This window comes from Dermacentor albipictus, chromosome 6, assembly GCF_038994185.2.
Source record: "Dermacentor albipictus isolate Rhodes 1998 colony chromosome 6, USDA_Dalb.pri_finalv2, whole genome shotgun sequence".
NCBI classification, from domain to species: Eukaryota; Metazoa; Arthropoda; class Arachnida; order Ixodida; family Ixodidae; genus Dermacentor; species Dermacentor albipictus.
This window is the reverse complement of record NC_091826.1, coordinates 17111728-17117743: the sequence shown is the minus strand read 5'-3', so window position 1 is coordinate 17117743 and position 6016 is coordinate 17111728.

Here is a 6016-nt window from a genome sequence, read left to right as displayed (position 1 = left end):
AGTAGAGCTTACGGAGTATGCAGCATAAAGTTAACTTTGGTTTCAAAGCAGTTAGGAATAACCAAGGTCGACTAGAAAGAATACATACTGGTTTACAGATGAAGTTTCGAGAACCGCAAGATGGAGCGCTGACTGGGAGAAGAAAGTCACTCGGCTGATAAACATTGCTGGACAGAAACTTTTCGTAATGGAGATTTCAAACGCGACAAAATTTTTGTGGTGGATTTGCGGTGTTATAGGCACGAATATTGAAGGAATAAGGTCCGACAGTCAAGGGCGTGGACCTTATGCACTTGTGGCACTGCTTAAAAATAAACGTCTTGGATCGTTGGAGCTGTACGTTCACTAGTAATCACTGCATGAGTTAAAGAAAAAGGGCGATATCAGTGCGAAGCGCTAACACATCATGTAACATTATAGTATACTCTCGTTAAGATTACTTTTGCGCATAAATCGTCAAGCCAAGCTTGTGCATACATATGTCGCCGCCTGTTGGTGTGATGCTCTCATCACTACCCATAGTGCGTTGTACGAACTATGAATGTAAGAACAAATTTAAGATAGGGGGGGTGGGGGGGGGGAGGCAGGCATCATGGTGTCCGTCATCAGGTCCTTGTCGCAGTTGCTTGGCAGCTTGCGAGGAAAGTTCAGCTCGTGCGTCATGCCGAAATGACAGTCTTCTCTTGTGCCGTAAGGCACAATGTCTGACAGCTGTGCATAAGCGAGAACAACTTTTTCTATATGCTCATATCTGAACAGGCAACCGACCGAAAGTACGAAGCACAAGTTCACGACGGCGTCCGTGTGTCAAAGTGAAAGGAAGTATATCTTGGCAATTAAAAGTTCTCATACTGCACAGTTGAATGATGAGTGCTTGTTCGTTATATATATATATATATATATATATATATATATATATATATATATATATATATATATATATCATTTAGGCAATTTCAAGCTTTGTCAGTGACGCAAATTAAAGCGAGGGATGCGTGGAATCCTCCTGACCAGGACCTTCGCCTCGCTGTAACAACATGAGTAGCAGTTTTGATGTAAAGAACACAATAAGTAATATAAATAATACTGCACAATGCAAACCTATTCATTTACAACCATGGGTTATTAGTCAGATAACAGTAGATCATGTAATATTATATTAACATCGTTATTATAAATTTAAAGCCACCAATAATTTATGAAAAAATGCGCAATGATCAAACACATCATCATTCACCAACCACTTCGCGATCTAAAAAAGTAAACATGTTTCGTACTGCACACTTAAATTCACGAGTGTACTAAAATTTCTGGCTTAAAATGCAATGTCACGGTACATCTGGAATTAATGCGTAGTCTCATATTCGCTAGTTTGTGTGCCATAATTTGTTGTAGGTTTTTTTACTGCTATTTGAAATGCTACAAAGGAAGATTGTATCACATGTTTCAAGCACTAAGGCACAGTGCAAAGGATAAAGAATATTTATTACTTCATGTTTGCGTATAGCTTGAAAAGCTTCGTGAACGGGTGTTTTAAAAACAACGGAATAAGACGATTAAGATGGAATCCCACCAACTCGTCGAGCTCTCAGTTTTAATGGAATAAATGCATGGGTTTTTAAAGAACGCCCTTCCGCAATACTGGGTAGCTCGACAAACGAGCTTAAAGGGACACTAGAGCGAAACAATAAATCAGTTTAGAGTAATGAGGCATTGTTTGAGAACCCTGCAGGCAGTCATTTCAAGAAAATAGTTTGATTATTAGATGAGAAAATGAAGGTCCAAGTATCAGTATTTGAATTTCGCGCCGAAACCCCAGCGCCGGTACGTCAGCGTGACGTCAGAAATTCCAAAGTATCTTTTCGCATTTGAGCCGCGTTGGCTGAATAAAGGTTTTCGAAAGTTGTCATCTTTACTATTTGGTTCCTTGAGAACACAATGTAGTCCATCTGTACCGCTATATATAATTAGTAGGCCCTAGAAAACGCCATCAAAATACAAGACGTCGCAGCCCCCAGGCGCGGGAACTTAAGTAGGCGTCGCCACCCGTATTTCGTTCTTGCGCTTTTTCTGGCTTACCAAACGTCTTATCGTTGTAAGAGTGATGTTTTTGGTGTTGTAGAAGAGTAATCTACTGATGCAGAAGAAATGATTTTTCACTTTAGTGTCTCTTTAACAATTGAAACGTACAGCTACAATTCGCTCAAATGCAGCTCACTGAAGCGCGGGGAGCATCTTTAGTTGTTTGTGAAATGTCACAACATGGCGGAGTTTGATAAAGTCGAGAAACGCTAAAGTACACGAATTTAAACGTCTGTATATATGTATTTGCCAACTACAGGCGACGTGAGCGAAACTCTGGCGAAGACTCGCTCCTCTCGAAGAACTTTTGCTAATCGAAGTCTCGCTGCTTGGGCTAGTGACGAGCAGAGAAGAGCGAAGCGAAGAACGTTCCGCTCCTTCCCTGGTCGACTGCAGGAACGCGAAGCCAGGCCGTTTCCACTAGGAGACGGCCTCTGCTTTAGCGACTCGAGTACTACACAATCACTTCGTCAAAAAAAAAAAAGGACGACTGTCTGTCTTTTCAGGAGACGGCGCAAATTAAAACGTTTCAGCTTTCGCCAATTTGTTCAACCGTATCATGAACACTTTGCCGAAGCAAGTACTTATGCGTTCCAGGACACATTCGGCGAAATAGTACGCTGAACGCGTGCCGCCTTCAAACTGTCTGTGTTGCCAGGTTGCATATAGTCGACGTAAAAACAGTGTCGAGTGGGAAGAAGCTGTTGAACTGATAAACCGAGGACGCCATATACGGTGTGAGGCCTGTAGCGGGCATCGCTGCACATTCAAGACGAAGGGAAAAGTATCGAATTATTGCAGTCGCCCCCCCCCCCCCCAAAAAAAAGAAAAGAAAGACAGGAAAGAAAGCTGGTTGGTTGTGTTTCTATTTCTGCACAAGAAACAACGAGATCATGAGATCACAAGTTTGTGAACTCAGAAGTGGCTGCCAGGTATGTCAGCGTCATCGTTCTTCTGTTCTCATGTTTCCGGATTAGCTGCTGCTGCTTGCGAAGTGCACAACGCTTTTTGAAAGGCGATATCGCGAGCACGATGGGCAACTGTGTGGTGAGGTTTCCGAAGACCGGGGGGCTTTAGTTTCCAAGCATCCGGCGGGTGAAGAAATTTGTTTGCGAGGCTTTTTCCAGCGTCGCAATGCTTCACTCGTGTCGGAAGAGCGTAATACGCATAACGAGGAGCAGTCCTATATTGCCATCGCCTATTGCCAACTCAACCTGCAACTGCTTCCTCGCGCCTAAGGAAACGCAGCTTATTTATTTATTTATTTATTTATTTATTTATTTATTTATTTATTTATTTATTTATTTATTTATTTATTTATTTATTTATTATACTCCTCAGGACCAAATGGCTGTGCAGAAGGGAGCGCTTACAGTCACTACGAAACGCAACGGAAAACGGCGAGCTTGCACGATCTAAAGAGGCGTCAGGACGTACGAGCCGATGACCTTTAACTAGAAGTTTCGCAAATGCTTGACTGACACTTTAAAAAGATAGGTTAGTTCCAAAATTGATGACGGTTGTTGTTATAGACTTATCAGACAGCTGCATCTTTTTACTTGCTTCTTTGTGCTGTGTTTTCTGCCTGCTCTTTTTCTCCTGAACTTTGTAGGACGCGCTTTTTTTTTGTGCGTGTGCATACGAGCATACGCTACCGGAATAAATGAAAACTGTTTTTCTTGATGCGGTATCACTAGCTGCAGCATGCACCCAAAGAGCTGGTTCACGGGCGTTCTTGCATTCCACTCAACTGAGAATATGGACGTCGCTGCAACCGATTTGGAACTCGTTACCTTGCGCTCACCAGCAGGAAAGCCATTGCCCCTGAGCCATGCACATTGGCGGGTGACACAGATTTTCATACGGTCATCCTACTTGACTGCTGGAAATTTAGGTTTCTTGCTTTCTTCCTTTCTGACGCGAAAGCATCAAACATGGCTCATTCAGCGAAAAAGCCGACGTCTGTAACAGTGAAACGGCACCTAAATTACCATTGGCTGCGACGCCTCGACGGCGCAGAGCGGGCGAAAGGGGAAACCGGGTGTTTATCTGGCGTGCCAGGTGTTCGTGAGGGGAGCGGGCATCGCCGCGAAGCCACGTCATCCTCGCTGTCGCTCTCGGAGGCCTGCGTTGTCCGCGCGTTCCTTGTCCTCGCAAGCTCTCGCCTGTGTTCTAACTTCGCCTCGGTAATAGCTATAAAGAAATTAGTGTATAAAAAACAATATATTCGAGAGGAAAAACGTAGGCGGTAGTACGTTTCCTACTTACGACCCCACGCTCCGAAGCTGAGTGTCTTACTCAATGGGCTAAACCAGGGGCTCCTAGATAACAGGCCTGTGCACTCTGCTTTACGACTTCATGTTATTTGGAACAAAATTTCCATTGCCAATCTCGGCGTGACGAAAGCGGTGACGTCAAAATCACCGTGGCTTACTCAGGAGCGTCGCCATTAGATTCTGTGGCAGGCGGGTATGATAGCATGACGTCACCGGCCAAAGTGCATCGGCCTTGCGCTCTAGGAGGCGTTTGCCAAGCGTCACAACGCGCTCGCTTGCCTGCGAGGAGTTCATAACTCCAAGGACCGCTTAGTGGCGTTCAATTGGACATTGCTCTTTTCGTATTCACAACTTGTAAAAAGTGGTTAGGTCTCCTCACATTTTTCTCTCTCTCTTTCTTTCCTTCTTTCTTTGATGGAGTGCGTAAAATGCGTCCTTTGCCATCAACGGCTCAAGTCAGAATGCTCAAAGTACACTACTGCATTCGAGCCATGCGTTCACACAGAACGACTCAGATGCCAATTCTCCCTTGATTTGGCGAAAAATGCCTTGTAATTTCCGACCCATTTTCTTTTACATGTTTTTTGCACCGAAAATTTTATTCGCGTTCCTAGCAAAAGGAGAAGCGGGCTTGTAAGGGAGAGTAAAGTAAAGTATATCTACATAACATTTCGTGAGCTCTGTCCATACGAACATATTTTGCCATGTACGGAAATTGGTGACAGTGCTGAGATAGTGGGTTGGTGCATACAATCGTACAGTTTTATGCGTTGCATATTGCAATCACTCAGTTCAGCCCTTGGGCGCGGCCGGGCAGCCACCATTGAGGGTATGAGCCATTGTTCATTGCTGCGCGTCTCATATGTGGGTCTATTCTCTTTTAAGTTTGCTATGTTTGTTATTAAGTTGCTTCTATTTTTATGCGTTGCATATTGCAATCACTCAGTTCAGCCCTTGGCCGCGGCCGGGCAGCCACCATTAACCTTTAGCGCAACCACGTGACGTGACGTCACGACAACCGGAGGAAAAGCTGGGCCCCAACTCGCGCAATATGCAACGCATTCTTGGCTTAACCAAGCTAATAAGCCTGGCCATTTTATTTTTTGAAGCCAAGATCTTAGCTGACTTCATGCAGGTTGGCGTATGTGGGATCTGGGTATTTTGTAACGGCGTCCAGAAATAAAAACGACTCTTCAGCGCAGCTAATGCGTCGTAGCGAGTCGCAACAGGAATCAACATCTTGGTCTCAACGAGACAAGTTGCGCAAACTAGTCGCAGTGTAGGTAAAATTTACGGTGCGGGCTTAATTGGTGTCAATATAATCGAGCATTAACCAGATTGCTTTTTACCCCTGTAAAGGGTGCACCACCGTACATATAGACATGTTGGGACAAAGCAGCCGTACGGCACACTATTGGGGAAAATTCAGTGAGTTTGCTTGGACTAAACAGGATTCACACGAGGCAGTGGTGGGAATCGCCCTCCCCTATTTGTGATACAGAAATTCAGATGCATAACGTTTTGCCAACAAATACTACGTTTAACTGGACGTCGCCACTAAACCGCTACGTCCTCACTAAATGTCCAACGCGACCAATGTGACAACTGGCGTACTACACAGGGAGTGTTTGATGGTATATGCTGTCGCGCAACCAGCA